Source organism: Mugil cephalus, chromosome 16 (assembly GCF_022458985.1).
Source record: "Mugil cephalus isolate CIBA_MC_2020 chromosome 16, CIBA_Mcephalus_1.1, whole genome shotgun sequence".
NCBI classification, from domain to species: domain Eukaryota; kingdom Metazoa; phylum Chordata; class Actinopteri; order Mugiliformes; family Mugilidae; genus Mugil; species Mugil cephalus.
The window spans coordinates 10,362,334-10,385,874 of NC_061785.1; positions in this window are offsets into that span (position 1 = coordinate 10,362,334).

Here is a 23,541-nt window from a genome sequence, read left to right on the forward strand (position 1 = left end):
TAACCTCAGTTAAATCCACAAAGCAAGATGATTTAATACCGAGAATGGTAGAAAATTAGAACTCTGCTTTGTTGCTCACCAACGAAGAAGAGTTTCGCTGCCCCCTGCCACATCTACTTGTGTGGCAGTTCATAACTCTCCGTGCACCTCGGCTAACGTGTTGTTTCAAATACCAGAGAGAAGCTCTGAAAACAGGCATTAAAGTAGCCTAAATCCCCCAAGTAGCTGCGTGCTTAGCGTGGTCTCTGAAAGGTATCCAGCCGTTTATGTGAAACCTAAGCACTTCTTGATCAAAGGCTTTCAGAAGACTGCGAGGTGAATGAGGAGCCTTGTAGAATTCTCGCATGATTACTTTTTTTTTTTTTTCAGTCAGCACAAGAGGCAGAGAGAGCGTGAGTGTGTGTGTGTGTGTGTGTTTAGCGTCTCTAAAGACGGGAATCTTTCACCGGGGGAGAGCGGATTAACACATCAAATCCGGCCCCTTCAATCAATACAGGGGTAATGGAGCGATAGAAAAAAATACCTGCACACCGCCTCCTTCCCTGCACGACACATTTAAGCAGATTTGGCACGATGTACACACACACTGTACGTCGATTACACAAGAAGAGTGGACGAAGTTCTTTTTTTTTTTTTGTCTTCAGGAAGGAGAGCAGAGGTAGGTAATGTTTAATGACAGTGAAGGCATGGGCGAACTCACACAGTGAGGGGGAGATTTTACCAGAAACGAGGCTGACAACGCCGCGACAGAAGCCGCAACTCACTGAAGTTTGTGTTTGCGCAAACTTGACCTCTGACCTCTTCCCGTGGGCTCGTGACCCCTCTCGCTGACCCATCAACAAACCAATTTGTCAGCGTTGACCTTTCAGGCTCCGGCCTCAGCAGACAGCGCTCTCCTCGCAAAATACAGAGCTTAGTAAAATGAGGGGGGAAAAGAGGAGCCGCGCCGAAGCCATAAATATTAATGCCGCTTTTGTTTTATACCGGCTTTGGTGCCGAAAGCTAATGTGGTGTTCGACATTAAGCTTGTGCTGCCCTCAGCACTTCCAGCGGCGCGCGCTGTCTTCGCGCCGCGTCGTAAGCACTGACTAGTGCGCTGTGTGTTTTATTTGAAACACTTTCTGCAACAGCACAGGTCATATTGTTTTCATTAAAATGATAATAGGGAGGATAATGTATGCTGGCATCCCGGGGTTTAAGAGCCGAAACTAGAGACGTTTTGCAGTCAGCAGAGTCCATATCCAAGACGGACAAAATCTGGAGACAGATCAGTGAGACGGCGACAGCTGTGGCCCTTGTTACTGACGTAGAGATCTGCTGTATATAGATGTTGATTTTAATTGTAAATTTTACAACACATTTGATGTGACTTTAGGAAATGGATAATCACTGCATTACTGCATTTCCAATACAAATGTACTAGCTAACTGCATTTAATAGTTACAGGCTTGCAACATTTGTAAGAATATTTTAAAAAAATCTTAATTACTATTTCTTTTTTTTAAATGTTATGTTTTTACTGTTATTAGGAGGCACTGCAGAGCATATTAAAAGATGCACAGTGCATAATCAGGTGTACACTTCCTGCCAGCAAAGACATCCACAGTGAAAGCTGTCTACATAGAACACGTAGGCACCAGAACAGCACAACAAGTGTTCACCCTCCCAACCTCCAGTAGGCGCTGCAAGTGCCTGAACTTCAGAACCAGCGGCTTTTATGGCATTTACAGCATTATTAAACATGTTTACAGCCTGGTACAAAAAATGGTTTTGGTCTCAATAGTGAATTTCACAATTCATGACAACTGTACGGGGGTTGATTTTTTTTCTAATTAATTTGTTAGTTTTTTTATGAAGGTTTAAAATTCTTTGAGTGGTTTGAGTGACAGGTGGTAGCCTGAGCTAACAGGTAGCGGAGAGTTTGATGGGTGGATCTCAATGTCCAACATGACCCCCCACGTCCGTATTTGGAGTATCCGCGTGTGGGTGGAGTAAAGCTCATCCAAGATGGCGACCACAGGCTCCGCCCACTTTGGGCTTCATTTTGGAGGTTCAGAATCCAATGGGTGATGTCACGATGGGTTTGTCCATAGTATACACAGCCTCACCACTGAACTCTGACCCCCACTATGCAGCTGAACCCCTCCAGAACTTCCATCCTCCTACTTCACTGCCTCTCATGTAGCCTTTAACCATAGTTTGTACGTATCCTGTCGTAAATGCATAAATGTCTCAGTGCAATATCTGAACATATCCTGCTGTCTTTTGTCATCATGATTTAGGGATTACTTTAAAACCGGCTTCTTAATGATTTGTTTACATACATAATGAATGCTTCCAAACACAAAAAAGAGAAGAAACTTTTAACACGAGCTGTGTTAAACTAAATCAATAAATGCCCAAAACTGAAACTTGTGGCAGCATAACAGAAAAGTGCAAACTAGAAACACTATTAGCGTAAAGTAAAAGGACATAAGGATTTTGTAACACGTCTTACAATAGTGATCATGAATTTCAAATGAAGATTTAACACATGATAAAGTGCAATAAAGTCTGACATGTGCAAGATGCTGAAAAAGGAACAGACAAGAATGAGGGAAGAGATCAAATTTGCATTCGGCGTTGAGGAGGGAGCTGAACGTATGATTGACGTGTGTAGCTAACAGCTGACCGTGGATCCGGCGGTGCAGCCGCAATCCACCTTATCTGGCCCCAGCATGAGGCCGGCTGTGGAAACACTCTGCCCCACAGTTTTTCCGTGTCTCCTATGACATGACACATTAGCAGAACCCTCTCTACGAATCTGTGTCATGCATGAAAGCAAGAAAAAGAAACGTAAGAAGTTAATGGCGTTCGTGGAGATTGATGATTATATGCTCCTTTTTCTGACCCTCCTCTTTGTCATTTCCGTTCCTAAACTACTTGTCTTTCCATTTCCCACTTTCTTTCTCCCACTTTCTTGTCCCTTGCTACCAGAGCGGTGCCAATATAATCACAAATAAAAAACATTAATCTAGATCCAATCACCGTTTCCTGATGTCACACACCGCAGAGGTTAAGCGGGGCATCGTTTGTGGGCGGAAAAGTCTATGACAGGTGTTGAGGGAACCAGGAAAGTGCACATCACGCTGCAGTCAGCTCACTAAGCTGATGACTTCCTGGTCAAGTTGGACACGGTGGCACAAAGCGGCCCAGCGGTGTTAGCCCTTATCAAGAGCGCGCCTCCATGCAGACGCACATACACGCAGATATATGCAATTTTCAGTGTGCTAGCGCGATGCCCGGTGCCTCCTTGGCATGCGTCACGTGCGTTCAACAACAGATGGAGAGCGCCTGCATTAACGCTGATGGTACTGCGATTCTCTGAGGGCTCGTTCCACCCGTTCTCTCATTTCAAGCACTATGAATAAAAGCAGCGTTTCAAAATTGTCAAAGCTGCAGAGGGGACTGTGTGAAAATGTGATAAATGAGACAAAACCAGCGCGCTAAGCGCCAGGGCACAAAGGAGGATCTGGAAGGTAGAGAGACAGACCTCCCCGCGTTTGACTCTTCACAGATTGTTTTTTTTTGTGGGAGGACGTCAGGCATCAAAACGGACAAATATACAGAGTGAAACACGTTATTAAGTTTAGTTGATCCAGGAGAAGCGTACAGGTGGGGAGAGAAGGCTGAACCTTAGTTAAGTGAATGGCCTCTTGTCTCAGATTAACCCTAGTTTCTCAGCAAAATCCTTGACAACCGCCTGTGAGAATAAATTTGCCTTAAGGCGCGACGGCGCTCTGGTTAAGATTTCGCTTGGTTCACGCAGATTCAAGGACTTTCATAATCAGGGTTACAAACTTTTAAGCATGTGTTTAAATTTTCCATAAAATGGTGTGAGTGCTGTTTGATTGCTCCGCCCACACACCGGCGGAGGGACGCTGACTGGATGTCATTATGTGTGTATTATGAGTCATCTACTGAGTCAAATATGTTTCGATTAGAGGAAACAGCAAACTCTGATATGCCATAAGGAATCACCACAAAGTGACTTTTGTTTCATCAGTGTTGCTGTTGTACAGACAGTAGGGGTTGCACAAGCTCAGATTCTTTTTTGTGTTGAATGTGATGAAAGTCAAGTTGAAACCATCTTTTCTTCGCTGAAGATGTCACTAATATAAAGAAATGCTTTGCACCAACGAAATCTATATTCTTGACCTGAATAAATATGCTGTGAACAGACTATTCGCGTCATACTGGGCACTAGTAATGTGTGTGTCGATACTGAAAGTATAGTCTATGTATAGCCTGTATAAAAACAAGCTGTCACTCAGCACCATCAGCAGCGTTTAATACTATTCTACTGCATGTTGTAAGAAAAAGCAGTGTTTCTCTGAAGCCTTTTCCGTGTATAGCTAAAGGGATAATATCTATGACAATGAATTTCACAATTGTTGCTGTGCCTCCTTCTCTCTGTTACCAGGTCTTTTTGTGAAGTTGTTGATCGACTGCTATCAAGAAGATTTGGACTGTTCCTCTGTTACCGTTAGTATCGAATGCCTTTTCAAGATGGCGATTGTCCTTGTATTTCAGGACTCACTTACATATTTTTCTCGGCACAGTTGGAAAGGGCTTCAGTTTTAGTATTTCCACACATTTGTCACCTGTCTTCTTTGAGGCATCCATGTTGTTACTGTCACATGATCAGAGACTAGTTGACCTGACGCTTAAAGCATCATGGCAGAGCAGTGAAGTCGACAAAATGACTAGTCCACTTGTCCGTACAACCCCTAATAGACGTATAGTGCAAAAAATATTACTCATCACTGTGTATAAATTGAAAACAAATTAAATGTTTTGTTGACCCATTCATACACCCCAACCTCCTCTCTGTGCTGTGCAGACTTTGACTCTTTAGAAGAAAACAGAATGAGTCAAATTTGTTAACATACAGCTCTGTTATGATGAGGTATTTGATGTAATAGTTCATATTGGCACTATAGTCTCCTATGAACATTGTATTTTAACGTCAACCACATGCTGTCTTTAATAAAGAAATCGAATACATTTGCGCACTTCAGGCAGAAGACAGAAACAAGACGTTGAGCATAATAGCCAAGGAACCGCCAAACTGCTCAAAAGTTGTCAAAGTGAACATATGGACGCAGAGGTCAGGGGAAGGCAAGAAGAACATTAAGAGGCGTTAAAAGGTGCAATTCTGAATGTGTGGCTGGAAGATGGAGAGCCAGAGCAGGCTGAGAGGCAGGGCCCTGGCAGCGGCGCACAATCCATTTGTTCATGGCACAGGCGTTAATGGTTGAGCAGCTCCGAGCCAAAAAACATAAGGGAGCGCTTTAATCAAAACTTGCATGCATTACCTCCGCAGATCTCTGCAAACGTTTGCACAGGGGCAGGAGGTGAGCAAATGCCAGTCTGGTCCCGCCAGCTCCAGGACGATGGGGTGGAACTCTTAAAAACAACTCGGGCCCCTGTGCGTGGCCCACACGTCGGGGGGAGGGGGGAGGAATGAGGAACGTGTGCAGTATCAGAACGGCAACGGGCAATGGAGGTTTGAACACGGAGGTAGGATTAGGACTGTCAATAGACCACAGTGTGGCTGATCCCGTCAGAGCTGTGGCGGGGGTTAAAGACCAGGAAATCACTCTCACAGCACACACACGCACACATACACGACTTAATGCTGCGCGAGTGCGGGCTCCTACCGACTTTCCTCTGGTGGCTGATGAGGTGTCTTAGCTGATTAATGCCACACAGAACTTTGGAGGTCATTTCCAGGACTTTAATTAGGCCAGGCACTAACTAAATCACACTTACACAATTGAGTTCTCAGTTGAGTATCTTCAATTAGGCTCAGCTGAAGGCCGGGAAACCTGATTACCGTGTTTACTCGAGGAGTAGTCCCAAATTTAAAGGTCAAGGGGGAATAATGGAATATCAGTTACCTACTGTAGATACTGGAAATTCGGACAGAATGAAAAGTTATGCAGGCTCTTTACAGCGGTTATAAGTGCAGCAGTTGTTTGGGGCGACTCACGCTAAGGTCAGGCACACCCAAATCGGATTAACAAGCCGAATTTAAGTAATTTGACAAAGTCCGTGGAGAGGCTGATCCCATTACAACAGTGACCCCTTCCATCCACCTCCTCCTCCTCCGTAAGGCCGACAGGAACTGCTCTTTTATGGTCTCTAATTAATTGCCCATCAAACCTGCCCACCGGCACATCTGTGACAACTTATCTTATTTGCTGATTCATAGGCCTTCCTGTTTGCAGAGCTGAGCTCAAATAAACTGTGCTTTGTGTCCAGTTACGTTCCAGAGCAGAGGTGAGGGTGAGGAGGGAGCTGTCGCGCCTCAGGCTAGTGGAGGAGTCTTGGCCGTCGTTGGGTCTCTTTAAATGTCTTAAAGCTGCACTAATCAATATTTGTCCGTCTCATATTACTATATGTAACTCTCACATGTGTCTGTTGAAGACATAAGTTTGAGGAACCCTCTCTATAAATACATATTGTCAGTTTTGACGGGAGCAAGATGTGGATGTCCCCTTGAGGACCCCTGTGGAACTCCAGACTCTGGCCTGGGCAACGATCTTCGATAATTATTCTACATTTTTTTTTTAATTAAAATTTCTTATCACATATCCGCATTTAAAGGTTGGCATTCTAATTACATTTTAATATATACAAAAATATAATATCATTATAAATATAATATTTTAATTGTATGTATAAAAGTGTGTCATCTTCACCCCTCACAATGGTATATTCTGACGTGTCTTTGCTCGTGACCGAGTCGATTTAGCGAGTATTCAGAGCCCTCTAGCGACTTTTTCCGTTTGTCTTGGAGACTTTTGCCGACTCAGATGTGAAACCGGTGAAAGCACGTATCGCTCTTCTTACCTTTCTCAACGAGCTGCGGGCAGGCTGTCCCTTACTCCCTGTGGTCCGAAATCCCAACACCTTTCGGACTCTACCACGCATATCATCGTTTGACGCGCAGTTAATGACGTCACTGCTGTCGCATCATTACGTGTCAGACTACCGCAGCTCCACTGGTTATCCCATTATAATTTACACATTACTAAAACGTGCTGATTTTGTAAACAATATGTGTGATGAATACAAAATAAAATTATGTTTTGTTTTGTTTTTTTTTTTAAATGTTTTAAAAATGTGTCTCACTAACAGTCACGAACGGCCATTAACAGTTGTGCCGCTAGAGACGCAATGCTTGCATCACTAAGGTTTCGGACACCACTACAAAATCCCCTCTATAGGGCCCTATATGGGGGCTAGGGCGTGAGTTCGGACACAGCCTCCCCCCCTCCCTTCCTCCCAGGCGTCAACATCTGGGTCTGAGTGACAAAGCCCATGCAGTAGTGCAAAAAGCTGCAGTTCATCGAGTGGCCACTTGAGGCTTGTGTGCGTCAAATCTGCAAAAATACAGTGCGTTTACATGCACAGCTTAATCGGGCTATAAGCAAAATTCGACTTTCTGAATCTGGACCTTGTCCCAGTTTACATGCAGTGGAGAAAATCGAATAACTGACGGGAACATGTCCTCCTCCTCCATATCAGATGGCGATATGTGTCTTTTCAGCGGGTTAATACCATGTTAATAAGGCCTGCTTTCCGTTTGACCTATTACGTCATATAATATACAAGAGTCATTCATGCGGCATACCAAAATTTCAAACAATAGTACTTTTTTTTTTAATCTCGTGCATAATGTGAGCACTACTTCTGGTGCAGATAAGATGCATGCTATCCCTCAGATGGTTCTTCTACCGGCTCTATTTACCTTATTCTTCTTCTGCGTCCGGCTTTCTTGGGTGTTTTTGTTCCGGGGTCACACACCAGCGCAGAGGTTGTGGAGCATGATTATCCTGTTGGTTGTCTGTTTAAGCTTATACATGCCGGAGAAAACCAAATTTCAATTGCATTATCTGGGTTTCTTAATTGGATAAAGACAACTCTGATTTTAGTTGGAGTAATGTGTTTACATGCACTGAAGTTGTCCAGTTATAGTCCGATTAAGGCAATAATTGGTCGTTTTCACCAAGTGTCGGTGTTCACAGAATTTCATTTTCGTCGACACTATGAGACCTGTATGCTACCCTGGCCCGTATAATTTTCTGTTACCCCAGCTCCATCACAGAAAGGAAAGTTGATGTGGCCCACGTTGACAAACGTTTGGGGACCCCTGATATAGAGGCTAATGGCATACGGCTAAGAATCTCAGAGAACTCTGGTAGTGGTTGAAAGCCGTTAGGAATGTGCAAAGGGTGGAAAGAAAATGCAAACCAATCTGACTGTCTCTATGCTGGCTACGGCCCCTGAAGGACCATGTTAGTCAGCACGGTTCAGAGCTGAGTGAAGAATGAAAGCGGCCGCCAAGCATCACACTGGATTAATCCATGTGAGTGATGAATTTGGCCAAAGTCACTGTGGTGCCCACCTCTCTGTCTCCGTCCCACGCCTACACGCCCAAGTTCATCCAGTCCCATCAAAGCCTTGTGCGGTCAGAGGGAACATGTTTTCTTTCCTGCTTTCACCGTTTTATGAGTGACCGCAGCGCATTTCCCATGTCCAATCCCGTCCTCCTTTTTCCTGTTTCCCTTCTCCCGGCCTATCCTCCTCCTCCTCCTCCTCCTCCTCCTCCGTGGCGCTGGCGGGAATAAAGGTCCGAGTGTCTGGCTAATGTTTTAAACGTTCAGTTAAATACTCATACTCTGGTTATGGCACTTGCTCTTAAGGAGACGGCATTTATTATTTACACAGAGAAGAGGCTCGGGTAGAGGCTGTAGAGGAGGGAGGGAGGGAGGGAGGGAGGGAGTGGCAGACAACAACACATTAGTCCGATCGCAGAGGGATATTCCATCTTGTTGAGAAGCAGAGTTTCATAATGCGCCACGGTGGGATGTTTTAATGCAGCTCAGAGGACAATGTATCAGGAATTGTTTGCAAGAAGGAAGAAGATGCAAGGGAAATAAACGTGGCAGACTTTCAGGGAAACCGCCACACAGCTCAGAGTTACAACACAGCAATTATTTTTGCATTTTGCATTCAATATTAAGCTATCCCTTATGAAATATAGTGTATTCATATTAATGTGAATTTAAAGAAATTTCAATTTGTGGTGGGAAAATTAAAAAAAAAAAAAAAATGTCTAATCAACCAAAGATTCTGCGACCACCCCGCAGTGCCTCTGCGGACACTCTAGGGGTCGCGGAGCCCCCGTTGAAGACCTATGATTTTAATGATTGGATTGGAGGAATGGATTCATGTCACATGAAGGCAGCTCACCTCTGCTCAAAATTAGGTCATGGACACAGTTTTGTGCTTTTTCAAACTAGCCGCTCACGCACCGCTCACGTCACATAAAGCCTCGTCCATGTGTACATCAATCAGCCACAACATTAAAACCACCTCCCTTGTGCTGTGTCATTGCTATGGGGTGGGGGTGTCTGGAGATGGCGGTATATCAAATAAGAAATGTCACAGGAGACAGGTATGAGTCAGACATCGGAAAGAGACACAAGGTCATAAGGAGCAAAACCAGGCCTCACAGCGACACAGCGTCTTGCAACATTCTGCTTGTAAAACAGTTTTTCTGCTCCCTGTTGTCGAAGGTTAACGGCCACATGCTCGTCCTGCAGTTGTTTTCCAGGCGGCTCTTGGAATTCCAATAAAAGTCATTACATTTTTTTTTTTTTCTTTTCTTGTCTGTGCTCAGTATCCTGTGTTTGGGCAGAAAAGGAGAAGACCCGCTGAGATCTCTTTCACTAACAGATGGGAACTTGCGGGTCCATTAGGCTGAGGAGCACGCTTCGGCAGGTTCAGTCAAGAACGCTGCGGAATCTATTGATTCTCTAGTGAAAAGAAAATTACGATCCAGACATCTAGTTTCCAATTCTTCGGAGCCTGCCGGAAAAGACGCCCTGTTTGTGTGATAGCGCTGTCGCTGGGAACTTTTACTCATTTGTAATACTATGTGTTGCGTGAGAGCGGAATCATGATGGATGCGTTGCACATTCGCCACCTGTGCTTCCACAAGCAAGACAGTGTTTATTTGTTTCAGATTAAAAGTCCATCCATAAAAAAAAACCACACACACACAGTGAAATTCTGGGACTTTTTCTGCACGTTGTTTGCTTTTGTTGATCCAATTTGATCTGCGGTTGCTGGAGAGGAAGCCAGGAGGCAACCTCAAGGCCCAAGTCCCCCAAGTCTACTGGCTGTAGTCCGGTAATTAGGGCTGAGGTGGGGAATTAATTACGCTGAAAATGAAAGACTGTCCTGTAGGTAAAATCTCAATAATAGGCAAATGGTTGAATTTGCATTAAAAGTAGTTGAAGCATTGTATGTAGTGTTGTTGAATAATAATACCATTGCCTTCTGCAGTGGCCTTAGCCTGGGAGCCACACAAACTTCTTCCGTCCTCATTTTCTTGTGCAGTATAGTTGGCGTGGAACCCCGCCGTTGAAAACTGAGTATGCTCCTTCAGCATCCTGAGATCCTGCGTCCTCATATGGGGATGCTAAGTTTTAGGTTTGTGGCAGCTTATTCCGCTTGATTTAAACTTTTATCCTCTTAACTAGATGCTAGTTGGTGTAAAAACATGATAGCCCATCATGTAACAAAAGCGGACAAGGTACAAAACTCCATCAAATTTTACACTTGAAATTTAATTATTTCTTTTCGTGTTTAATAGCAAGTACTCGGTTGAGGACGTTGGGAATTCATTATTTGCAACTGTGCTTTTGCACAGCACTGTTCAGACATGAAAATTAAGTTTTATATTTTGTTACATATTGGTGACTTTATAATAATGAGTGAAATAATCCCAGTGTCCACACATGAGGACAGAATATTTTCCAAAAAGTACTTCCTGTACAAAGCTTTTAGCTTTTATACTTCCTAGGTCCTACTAATCCCAAATAAAGACAGATGGAGAAATTAAAAATGCAAATAGTATTAGCTCAGGTCTCGGGAGGTTAAAGACCTACTGGGTCTATCACATCTTTTGGCTGGGTTTTATGCACTGAAGGACAGAAGAACGACAAAGACTTAGTCCTTTGAGCACTGTGGAGTTAAATTTGTTTACAACAAAATGGCCCTAATTGGTCCTAGGAATGTTATGTTTTTTTCTCCACATCGACTGATACCAGATTCACATTGTGACAGAAACTAATACTGAAAGGATATTGTGGATGAGAACATGGAGCTGAAATATGGTGCGGAGTAACCCACAGAGGGACACTCTGTATGCTGGGAGTTAAGTGATGAAATAGTGAAGAGGAAGTGAAGAAAAGACAGGATGAAACAGAAAAAGAGGATTTGTGAAATGCAGTGACAGGGTCTTGTTCCTGAACTTAGGTTGTAATAACTTAATATAAAGTCACTGCCGTTGCACTCAGGGATGACGACACACAGCAGCAGCACCGGGGCTCAGAAACACAAGCTGCCACACTCTTTATTAATGGGACAATTAGGTGAATGTCAAAGGTTTTGACAGAGCTTAAATGAAGACTAATGTACAAATAGAAACAGCTGTGTCATAACATCATATTTCTGTGGAGTTGGTCTACACGGTAAATATCCAGAAAGGTGACATTTCAGACGAGGTGTGGTGATCCAACTAATGTTAATGCAGTTGTCGTGTTTTTTGGTTTGTTTGCAAGATAGCTCTTCTGTGCATCCACTTCAGTCACCAAGTGTGGTTTGATTATAGAGTTCCTACAATTGGCCAAAGAGCAGCAGCCGTCCACGCGAAACACCCCCGAAGGCCGGACAAATCCATGGAAATGACGGCTGAGTGCGGAAGTGATTTGCAGGTGTGTGTCTCTCCATGCACGCAGCTCATCAAACCCCGAGGCAGTCCAGCGGCTGCGTAGGGAAACCGTGCCATCTGTCAGCTAACAATAAGAGAACGAGGCGGGCGCGTGATCACCAGAACTGGACGACTGGAGAGAAGGGAAAGATTTGAGTTTTTCCGGCACGTCTCAGTTTGCTCCAAACTTTGACGCTGACAGCACTGGACTGACTGAAGGTAGAGCCGTGTTTGAGGAAACCGCTGCTCATGTTGATTTTCCCTTTACTCACCTTTTCGTACACTCCATGTTCCCAAGTTTCCTGCTAAACATCGCCAAGTCGCGCCCATGTTGACCCCATGTGCAATGGATTTACTTCAACCGGAGAAAAATGATCAAGCAATATAATTTTCACGGTTTACACCGCCCCTGAAAACTTTTCCGATCTGAGTTGACGCGGTACGTCTTTCTGAAGGGTAAACTGACTCCCTGCGGTGCAAGTTCAAACTCGGCAAGTTGAAATCAGGACTCTGTTTGTCTGTCTGGACAAATTCAAAGATATGAGAGAGCTTAATGAAGTAGATGTGAGTCGTATTTAGTCATCTGAGAGATATTGTGGTGATGGTACATGTCCAAACCCTTCGGTTTGGATGTCAAGTAGAAAACAGCTGCAGGTTCAAGGGAATTTTTTTTTTTAATTTCTTCATTGTTTTGCCTCCTATTTGTAATTATATTGAGCCTTTTTGACGATCCTGATTATTTCCCCGCCGGATGACGACTGTTTGCGCTGTCATTCAATCAAGAGACCTGATATTCTCTGAGGAACTCGTCGTGTTGAAACACATCAGCAGATCTGCTGGAAATTACCAAAAAATATCAACACGACGCCTCGTTTCTTAATTCCTTCTGTTCTGGCTAAGTTCGCCAGGCATGCTGATGCAGTAGCCTGGAAAATCAGTTTGCCCGTACCCGGTAGGAAACCCTCCGACAGCCACTATAGAGGGACGTGTTTGACGGCGGCAGACCGGGGACAGACTGGGTAACAATCTGAGAGAGGACAGCAGCTTGTCTGAGAATCCCTATCTGCTCCCGGAGTTCCTGCATGAGCTGCTGCTGCGAGGGAGATAATAGTTTTGTCCCTCCTCCAGGCTTCCTGTGTGCTTCTGGTAAAGCAGACTGGCCCATTTATGAGACAGGAGTGGGAAGGGGTGGAGTGGGGGGGCTGACTCGGTGGCGGAGTGGATGAAAAGATTGGAAAGGGTGCCGCTGAGATTCTGGCCTTGGGCACCGAACAATGTCACGCCGCTTTGATTCATGTGCTGGCAGTCGGGAGGCGGTATTTCATGCCTTGTTTTGCGGCGGAGGTAGTCGAAGTGGTGTGTCGACCTGTGGTGTGTTGATCACGTGTGTGTGTGTGTGCGTGTGTGTGTGCGTGCGCCCGCGGTTGCAGTCGCTCTCGGTCGGGCCAATTATAAACCAACATGTCTGCTTCATCGCGGCTCACCTCTCGGCCCCTTCGGCCTCAGGTCGTTGCGGCCGGCGCTTCGGTCGTAAAAATGAAAAATAAGGCCGGGAGAAACCGACTTAATGTGATTTAGCGTGGGGAAAAGCGCACCGACGTGAGCTGCTGCTAAAACGGGCAGATTGGCAGACGTTTGACGAAGAAACTGGGGAGCTAAAATGGCAGCGGGTCGACGCCTGATTTGCTAGTTTTTCGTAAAAAAAAATAGAGACAAGCTCATCACGACCATCCCTATGCATCATCTCTGTGTCGTAATAGCGCGCAATCAATTTGTCATTAAAGACGCTTTAAGCACAGCTTTTGCTTATTCAGGGCGACTTATGTAAGATTGTGCGTTTCGCCGGTGTCCTCCAGCGCTGACGCAAGTTTCGCTCTGGGTGTGTGCAGCTCTGCAGAGTGGCCAGAGTACAGCGCATACCTGTGGTGTTTCTTCTCGCTGAAAAGTACAGGGTGGCGCAGCTGCTACGAAAAACAAGAGAGGTCTGGAGCGGGCCGCGGTCCAAAACCTGGGCTAACACTCACCCTGGCGCCGAGCTCTGGATTTCTAGTACAGCATGTGGAAGTGCTTTTGGCTTGGAGGAGATCGAGCTGTTAAAAGGCAACAGAAGAAGAGAAGAAGAAGAAGAAGGAGGAGGAGGAGGAGGACAAAAAAGTAATGAAATAAAAAAGTGGCGAAAGCAGCCTCTGTGCGCAGATAAAGGAGCAGACACAAGGCACATTACTCTTCATTTTTGTCACATCCAACTTGCCAGCAGCCATACGGCGAAAAAAGAACGAGCCCCAGAATTATGATGAATGCAGTCAAAATAGGGGAAGCGGGCGCTAACCGGCAAACAAAGCGTGCTCGCACAATCCTTAAATTTTGTTTCATTCAAGACAGCATTCACGTGAGATTAAATTACCGCTCCAGATTAATCAAATTTCCTCCGAGATTTCCCTGCAACCTCCTTAGTGTCACCGCGTGTCTAGCCAGAATCAGATTTTACATGTTATTCCAGTAGAAGGCGAATGTTAACAACGCTGACAGCTACCCTCCCCCCCCCTCCCGCCGACTTGACCCCCTCCCTGTGACGAGGGCCAACACCCTGGACTATGACAGGCTTTCAGCGGCGCTCAGGGTTATCATCAAGTCCATCCAGCAGTCTCAAGGCTAATATCACCGTCTCAGGGGTGTGCAGATAACCATCATTTTCCTCCCTCTAAACCCTCCTGTCGGTCCCCCGAGTGGAGGCTCAGCTGTCTCCCGAAGCCTGTTTTTACTTCACCCCTTTGCTGTTGTCACAACATTTTCATTACATTGCAGCTTAAGCCCTTAATGACCCCCTTCCAAGACTAAACACGAGGTCAAACAGGGTGTTGCCCGGACAAAGAGCAGGAGAGGCGACTGGGGATGTGCTTCGCCCTCCTTAAAGCTCTGCTCTGCTCTGTTAACAAAATTGGCTCGACATTAAATTTCCAAGATGCAGAGATCAAGTGTCTTTACTGTAAGGTGTGTGTAAATAACTAATTTCTAAGCAGAAGAATACTTGTAATATTCAAGGCTTAAAACAATGAATGACACCAGCGCCCACGGAGAAGATCCAGGCACCGTTGACTTATACCGGTAACCGCTGCCGGACCTGAGAAAAATGATCCTCCAAAACAAAAGCCCGAACCTGCCTGATAAAAAAAAAAAAAAAAAAAAAAAAAAAGACTTTCTCTACATATTTGTCTGTTCAGGATGCCACACAGTACTTACTGATGCAATGCAGGAATAACAATATTTTGACCACCTTCCTTACATCGTGTAGGTCTCCATTGTGCTTCCAAAACAGTTGCGATTCATTAGAGAATAGACAGGGACCTGTGGTGTCTTACAACAGAATGTTTTCAGTGGGGTCCTTTGGGTCTTATGGGTTCAGGGAGGGGTCTCTGTGGATCATCCCACAGATACCGGATCAGTTTGGGATCTAATTAATTTATAGGCCAGGTCAAAACCTTCTGCTGTTCTTCATGTTTTTTGAGTCGTTCCTAAACCATTTTTGTGTGGGTGCCTGTGTCAGGCTGCATCCTGCTGGGGCTGCCATCAAGGAGTGTCATTTCTGTGGGATGGGGTTGCCTGGTCTGGTCTAGGTGGGTGGTACACTGACGTGAATGCCAGGTCCGAAAGGTCCAGAACGTTGTATTGTCAGAAGATGGTCAATGTTATTCACTTCTCCCGTCAATGGCTGCATCCTGTGGCCAGTTAGCTTAGCTTAGCAATAAGAAACGGAAACTAGGTTACCACCGGAATAACCTCTGACGCCATATTTTCAGCCAATCCAGCATTTTAAATTTGCTGCTGACCATTGCTACCTACCTACTCGCCCTTCTGGTTTCCACTTTTTCCACTTTTGAATGACAAATAAAGACTACTGCCACCTGCTGGTTTGGAGTGTTATTTCCTTTCCTGCTGGTGTCTGAAGGTACCTGCCAGCTGGCCGTAAACTCCAAGTCTTTGTGTTGGGTAGAAGTTTTTGGTCCAGACACAGATGATGTGAGGCAGCATTGGCCTTGGTTGTCGTTAGTTGAGATTATTTTAACTTAGAAATCTGCAGTGGAAGGCAAATTTTTTGTCAGATTTTATATGTTTTGCAGAAAACAGTTTTTCAGCTATTGTGAGGATTGGCTGTTAGCACTTAGTGTCAGGACGACTATTGGAATTCAGAGTGAAAGCCACGCAGATGAAGACTAAGAGGCTAACACCAAGGCTTCACTCTCTACTAAGAATCCCATTTTTTTGGGACGAGTGGACTGAAATGTTTGTTGCCTTTTCAATCATAATAAATAGTATGGACAGGATAATTTACCCTGGATCAGGCTTCTCACAGGAGCTTGATAATTATCCATGAAAACCATAGACATGAACGCTCATGTTGCTCCTGCTGTCTTATTGCCTGCGGTGCGGAGGAATTTGGTTGCCGCTGTCTAAATCAGTCTCCAATAGTGTCAGTTTATTCCTTGAGTCTGGTGTGTGTGACTGCCGGCTGTGCCGTTGCCAGCTCTGTGGTGCTGAGTTCAGCAGAGAGAAGAGCTAACTGAGCCCAGAGCTGGGTGTGATTTTTGTATGTGTTTGCTTGGTTTTCCACCAAAGTCCAAATGAAATGATTAATGGGTGTGAAGGCCCAGTGCAGGGCTGCGGCTTGTTTAGCAGCCCACAGGCTTCTGAGCCTGATTAACTTGTTTACGCAGACATAACGGGAATGGGAGTGGGCGGGTGGAGAGACACGAAGTTCGGACGGAGGAAAAGATGGACAGAAAGTGTCCAGTTGTAGGGACAATGTTTGAAAAGTGAAAGTCTAACCATCTTGTCTGTGAAGGTCCCCAGTTATTGAGGTCATGTTAAATCCAAAAAGCGGCCGACATCTACAAATCCAGTTGCCTTTTTTAAACACTTCTTTGATATCTGTCTTGTTTCACTGCCACCGGATTCCCATGACGGGATCTACAATGTGAAGGGAGCAATAAAGCGGACAGTTACATATGATGTGGTCAACTGATGTCAAACATCAAGCCCTAATGGTGGCATTTAGCTTTTGCTGTTGGCTATTTTGTAGACAACCTCTATACAAAGCATTGTCTTGTGGTTTGGGGTTTGCACATGAGATAAACCAAAGCCTCCGACACGGCCCGCAAAGAAGGCTTCAAAGCTACCAATCACATTTTTCCATCAGAGTGATGCAGATCTTCTTCTCCTCTCATTTTCCAGACGATTTGCAAACCAAATTAAACTTATTAAAATGGGAGCAGCGGCGAACGGCGGGAGCCATTCCTCTTACAATAAACACAACACTGATGGGAACGCGGCAACCCATTAACAGGAGACTATTGTATGACCAGATCCCTCAAAGTTATAGCACGCTGCGGTGACATTAGTACATTCCTTTTTTTTTTTTAATATATGTTTTTATTTTTACAACTTCCAAACAGCCCGGTTGCAACATTCGTCTATTTATAGCGACCTTTACGGCGACACGGTACCTCGATGGGGTTTTAAAACAGCTGAGTTTCTGTATTCCCTTTATTGCACTCAAATATAACTCCTTGGAGATTTATCGCAATGCCCTTGAGCTTTTCCTAGCGCAGATAAGAATTCTTCACTGGCATAAGGGAGATAAGAAATACCTCAGGGCACCTGCTCTCGGGGAAATAAAACTCTCCTGTGTGCAGGTTTCTGAAAAGCCTCCCGTACCTGTTCGCTCCCTCCTCCCGTCCCCGGCCACAATTAGCTCACCTTTCAGTGTAAGAGTCCTCCTTGGCCCGCTTGCCGAGGCAGCAGATGTTACGTTGCCCTGTTCACGCAGACATGCTTGATCCAAGATGATTGGCCATAATTATAGGCTGTAAGCTGATAGTGGGGGGAATAGGGAGCCTATTGAGATGTCAGTCCTCCCAGTGTTTATGCATGCATTCAGGCTCTGTCACGGGTGCAGCCCCGGCAGCATGTGAGCCGACGGAGTGAGGGGAGGTAGCTGCGGCTTTTAATAGGAGCACCTGGAGAAGTGGACCGGGTTAAACAGTGGAAGGTTTGTAAGCGTGCGAGAGAACGCGTCGGACAGTGTTACACCTGGTATCTGTTAGGAAACGTGTTTGTCGAACGCTCATTGAGAGAATCTGAGGTGTGTATTTTTAGTTTGCTTTCTTTATGTCCTCCCGTAAAAGAAATACTTAATTAAGAAATGTACAGATTAGGTGAGAGGTTGACGAGAAGATTGTAGCGTAGGAATGCAAGCCTTTCGTATATGTTTTTTATTTAATCCATAAATCCAAAAAAAGAGACAACGTCTTTACATACACGGTAAGAAAATCAGTCATTGGGGGATTTGTTCTTTAGATTCAACCCAGTGAGCACTCTAGGACCAGTGGGCAGGCGTGCATCACGTCACTGTACCGGAGCTGCATCTCTAACCTCTAGGATGCACTGAAAGCTTTGCATTTTGCTACTACTTCCATTTAAACAGACCGTCATTTAACACACAGAGATATATTTTCTCATCCGTTTTTCTGCAAAAATAGAACTCTGTTATTGCCACATATGTCAAACTATTGCTTTAACGCGTCTATCTGTTCCTATCGTGAAGGTTTCACTTGACTTCCGTGTTCCGAAAAACTCTCAGATAGTCCTCCATCTCGTGCACGACAACAAAACCAGATAAAACAATATTTATTTTGATGAGCAGTCTGAAAATAGTTTGAAACCCACCACCTCCCCTGCAGGGAGACATGAAGTATTTGACCATCAGCATGCCGAATGAATCCTCGGCTTGTTGCACCGTCGCTTTAGACTCTCAAGTTTAAGCACTGGGAGCAGGAGAGAGGAGCGTAGGAGAGAGGAGGAGGAAATCAGAGAGGGCCGCATGTTGGGAGGCACCTAATTGTCTACTGCAGCATGTAATGACAAGCTTACTTCGCATCAATCTTTCATTATTAAGAGCTATTTCTGTCTGGATGCAGAAGGCGAACGGATTCGTCCTCGGGATGGCGCTGAATTACGAGGGACTGGTCTGACTAAAGCAGCAATAAACAAACCAGGGGAAGACAAAAGTGGATTCATGGGTGTGAAGCAAACTGAGGGGGAAATTTCTCATGTCGCTGACCGAGGCCGCGAGGATATATTCAAAAAAAAAAAACGTAACATTTGGCAGTGGAAAGCTAATAAACTTATTATTGTGTAGGTTGTTAATGTTGTGCTCACTGTATTATTTGGAATCAAATCTGTGCAGTAAAATAAAACCTTTTTTCCCCCCATTTTTGATTGTGTTACATAAATAAAACTCATCCTGGCTGCCCTTATTTTAACACTTATTCTAAATTCACATTTTCAAGTCAGCTTCATAATAGATCTCAGCTGTGTCCCAGTGGCCTTTTGTCTTTGAGAACACCGCCCCCTATCTTTGAAAACTATACAGCAACACATCCTCTGCTGCCTCAAAAAAAAAAAAAAGAAGAAACCAGCAGAGCAAAAATGTGATAGATGACAGACGGGAGGCAAAGCTTTAAGTGAAACTTTTAATTAAAAGCCATCGCCTCGTTTTGCGTGTATTGCACATTGCCCACTCGTCGGCTATTAGCGCGAACCGGTGGAACATCAAAATTTGCCAGTGAATGGTTGAGAATGAGGGAGCCGGGCAGCGTGCCAAGGCAGGTCGGGCTCAGAGATGGGGAGGAGAGAGGATCAAGAGTGGGTAAATACAGAGAGAGGCAGAGGGAGAGGGAGAGACGTCTGTGTGGATTTCACTCATCTCCATCCTCCTAATAACCCCACTGGATAAAATATGCTTTGAGAGGAGATGATTACCTCTTTATCACTGTTCTCTATATTTATCCCCCCCACACGCTCTCTTCCTCTCTGCAGCTTGTAGCTCCTCTATCTATCTCTTTCTCATCCCCTCTGCACCCCGTAGGAAAATAAGCCTCAGTCTCAGCCTGTGCCGTTCGCTCCTCCAAAGTCCTGAAGAGATTAGCACTTTGAACTTGCTCCATTTCATAAACTTTCTTAACTCCTAAAAGGTAAAGTACATCAGATGACACAAAGGTTTGCTTCAAAGAGGGGAGAGACTCTTGTTTAAGCCACTGAGGAAAAACCCGAATGCGATCAAAATCACAGTGAGGATTAAATCCAGGCCTGGAACGTAAACCTGCTCAACAGGATGCTTGTGGTTTATTCCACTTGTCTAGACGCTGTTGCTAAACTTTAATGGGCGAGTGTAGTTGTGTTGCTCAGGAGGACAGATGGCACACACCAAAAAAAAAAATAAAGAAGAAGCAATAATCAGAAAGCTCCTGCACACTTGAATCTGAGCCGTAAACTTAAATTTCCTCAGACAAAAAAAGATCTCTGTAATCATACTTATGTTTGTTTTACCCAGGTGTGGCAATCTCTAAGATTTTAATTGATATAAATGTCCGTTAAGTCGATTCCTTTTGCCAAATGACTTAACATGATGGACTGGAAGTCTGAGGTAACAATCCAAGAATTTATTTAATTGTTAATTTCATCCCCGTAAACAAATACCTGAATATTGTTACAACCTGGATCAAATCCTGCAATTTAAAAGTGAAGATCAGGCATTAAAGTGACAAAATGAATGGTTTATTTCTATAAATTACATAAAATGACGAATGAAGTTCACAAAAGAATGAGAGACCGGTGACCATGCGTTTATCTGATTCGGGTATTTAAGCCCACACACCAACCAAAGACGCTGTCACCACCAGTAACTACAAGTTCAGCCCAAATGACAAGAGGCTGAGATGTGCCACTTTTAAGAGGTAGGTTTGTGAAACCCCAAGGTTCTAGTGAGGGTAGTTTAACTCTGGAGTGCTTTAGGAGACCTTTGGGCAGATAAAGCGTGTTTCACAAAATGTCAGCCGAACCCAATTTCCTACAAATGCTGCCGTCGTCTTGATAGAAAAGAGGTAAGCCGAGTTACTAGTCTGGGCACGGTTGCAACAACAGCATTTGCCGCAAGCAATTACAGCTAAACAGCTGGACGGATGACATTAGAAGAAGTGAGGCCGTGGAGGAGATGCCCAAGGTAACGGCCACCGCTGCTCCAGAACGACCTCGGCTAAAGCTAACACGTTGTAAATCCTGTACGTTCTAATAGGGAATGCGCGTCTTACTTCATCAAAAAGACAGATGAAAGAGAGGAAAGCTCGGACTCTATTTTACTCCAACGAGACGCATTGTTGGTGGTGTACTGAACACGGTTTCACATTAGCGCCTGAAGAAGCTTAAAAAGAGGCTCCAAACAGCCGGGTGTGGTACAGAGGGATGTAATGATATGAATGTAGAATGGCCAAGTGCTACGAAAATGCTGTTATCACCAGTAATTGTAGCCCAGGCAACGAGAGATTGAGACTGCAACTTTTACGAAATAATTGTACAGTAGGTTTCTGGGATGCAAAAATTTACCCTCACTTTAATCCTCAGGCAACCTTAGGGACAGTTTTGTCCATTTGGGCAAAATTTCCCAATTTGTTTCATTTAAGTAAGAAAGTCTGTCTCTACAAAAATTTTGAAATTAAAAAAAAAAAGTCCACATCCAAAAACTGCTATAAAAACTTAACTAATTATTATTTGAGATTTTTTTTTTTCAGCTTAAATATCTTAAACCACTTCAGCACTTTACAAAACTATAGGAGCTAAACTATGCTTCAAGTACAATAACACAAGGTTAATTTTTTCTCATAAATTTAACCTTAATATTGCAGAATGAATGACTTTATTGTGCTGTGGCTGAGAGATCAAAAAATGTAGTTATAATGGAAGTCAATGGGACATTTTTGTCTGCTAAGGTTACAAGAGGGTAGTAAATTTACATCTGATGCTACACAACAATGCCAATATTTTAGACAATCTTTGTCATACCTGATCTGAAAAAAATGCCCCAGCCAATATTAGTTTTATGGAAAATAGCTGATTTTCTTTTTATTTTTTTCATGAAAACAACATCGAAACAACATCAAACTGGCATTTAAAGGGTTAAAATTCCTCAAAATGATTGAATTTTAGTTATTTTTTGTAACATGTTTAAGTAGTTTAAGAGGTTTATGCACACACACAAAAAACACACAAGTTTTTATAGCAGTTTTTGGACATGGATGTTTGCGTCCGGTTGCAAAAGGGTGGTAAATTAAACAGACGCCTGAGGGATAAACTAAAATAATTACAATCCGTGTCATGCCATTGATTAAATTGCATGTTTTACATTGCAAGATAAAAGCTGCTTTAGCGGGGCTGATTCCATTTTATATTTTCTGCATATATTTTCACTATTTTGTGGTCTGAACAACCACATTTCCATCATAACTATTTCTACCCGAGCATCCAAACCTTGGCTTTTCAGGAAAGCCCATGTTGTTTTTCTAGCACTACTGTAAAACGCTCTGTGGCCGGGCAGTGCTGTGGTGGCCTGAGATCCCCATTGTATGTGCAGACCGTTGGGCAGAGACTGTTTTCCCAGCTGTCTCAGGCACGCCAGGCATGAGGGAACGACGGAGGAGTGACGGATCCGTATCCCAGGGGATTAGCATGCAGAAGACATCCTGGTGTTGAGCGGGACCGGATTTAAAAGCACTTTGCTGATAATAACGCAACTCTTAAGTTGGCAGACTTGGGAGGAGGACCCGCAGGAAGGGATCCTTTGGGGAAGAGGGCGGGAGGAGGAGGAGGTAGGGGGTGGTTGTACCGCCGGAGAAAGGAAAACACAACCTCATCCCTGCGCTCTTTGAACTAGGAACCACCTGCTCTCTCTTAAAACAACTTGTCTGGCTTTTTATTATTTCGCTGCTCACGACACATGCTCACACGGAGAAAACATTTTTTAAGTGCCGCCGGAGAGGAATTTTGTTGATCATGTGGTCATGTTCTCTGTGAAGTTCTGACGTGTGAAATATCTCATCAAATTTGCTGTGTAATTGAGATACTCCTAGGGAACTGCATTTAAGCAAATGAATAGAAGTCCTGCAGTAATAGTTGTAACTAAAACAAGCATAGTGAAATAAGATTCCCCCAGGAGATGGGGGAACTGTTACTGTACGAATTGCCTGCATATTTAAGTATTTTTGGTGTCAAAAACAATGTTTTAAATGTATCAGCCGCATAACAAAGTCATTCTTTTTTTCATTTCTAATTTAATTTTTTTAAGCCAACCCTAAATTCATTTTAACTTTTCAAGCTTCTCAACTTAATCTGTATTTCACACAAAGTTGAGCAACGCCTCTCAAAGTCTGTCTTCAGAGTCCTCTGTCTAGACGTCTCAATCAGCATTGATATGGAGGCTGTCAGTAAGAGATATGTTCATCCATTGCATTCATCTCAGCAGGCATCAAAAGGCCCTCCGTCACGCCACAGGTGGAGGATACGCCGCGAAATGGCACCATTGTCATCCCTCTGTACCATCTGCCTCACTCTCTCCACCTCCCCCCCACCCTTCCACTGCCACTTGTTGTCGTCACCGAGCGGCCACAATGGGCTGTCACCTTATAATGAACCCTGAGAGTGCGAGGCACTGATTTAAAGTCCCATTACCGTCACAATGTCGAGGGACTGTCGGAACGATGACTGTGGTGCGGCGGATTCGCTGGCTCCGAGCACAGATGGCGCTTTTTTTCCGCACGTTAAACGATACTGGGTAAACTGTGCTGAGACTGTGGGACAATAAAAGGTGAAAGTTTGTCGCGACA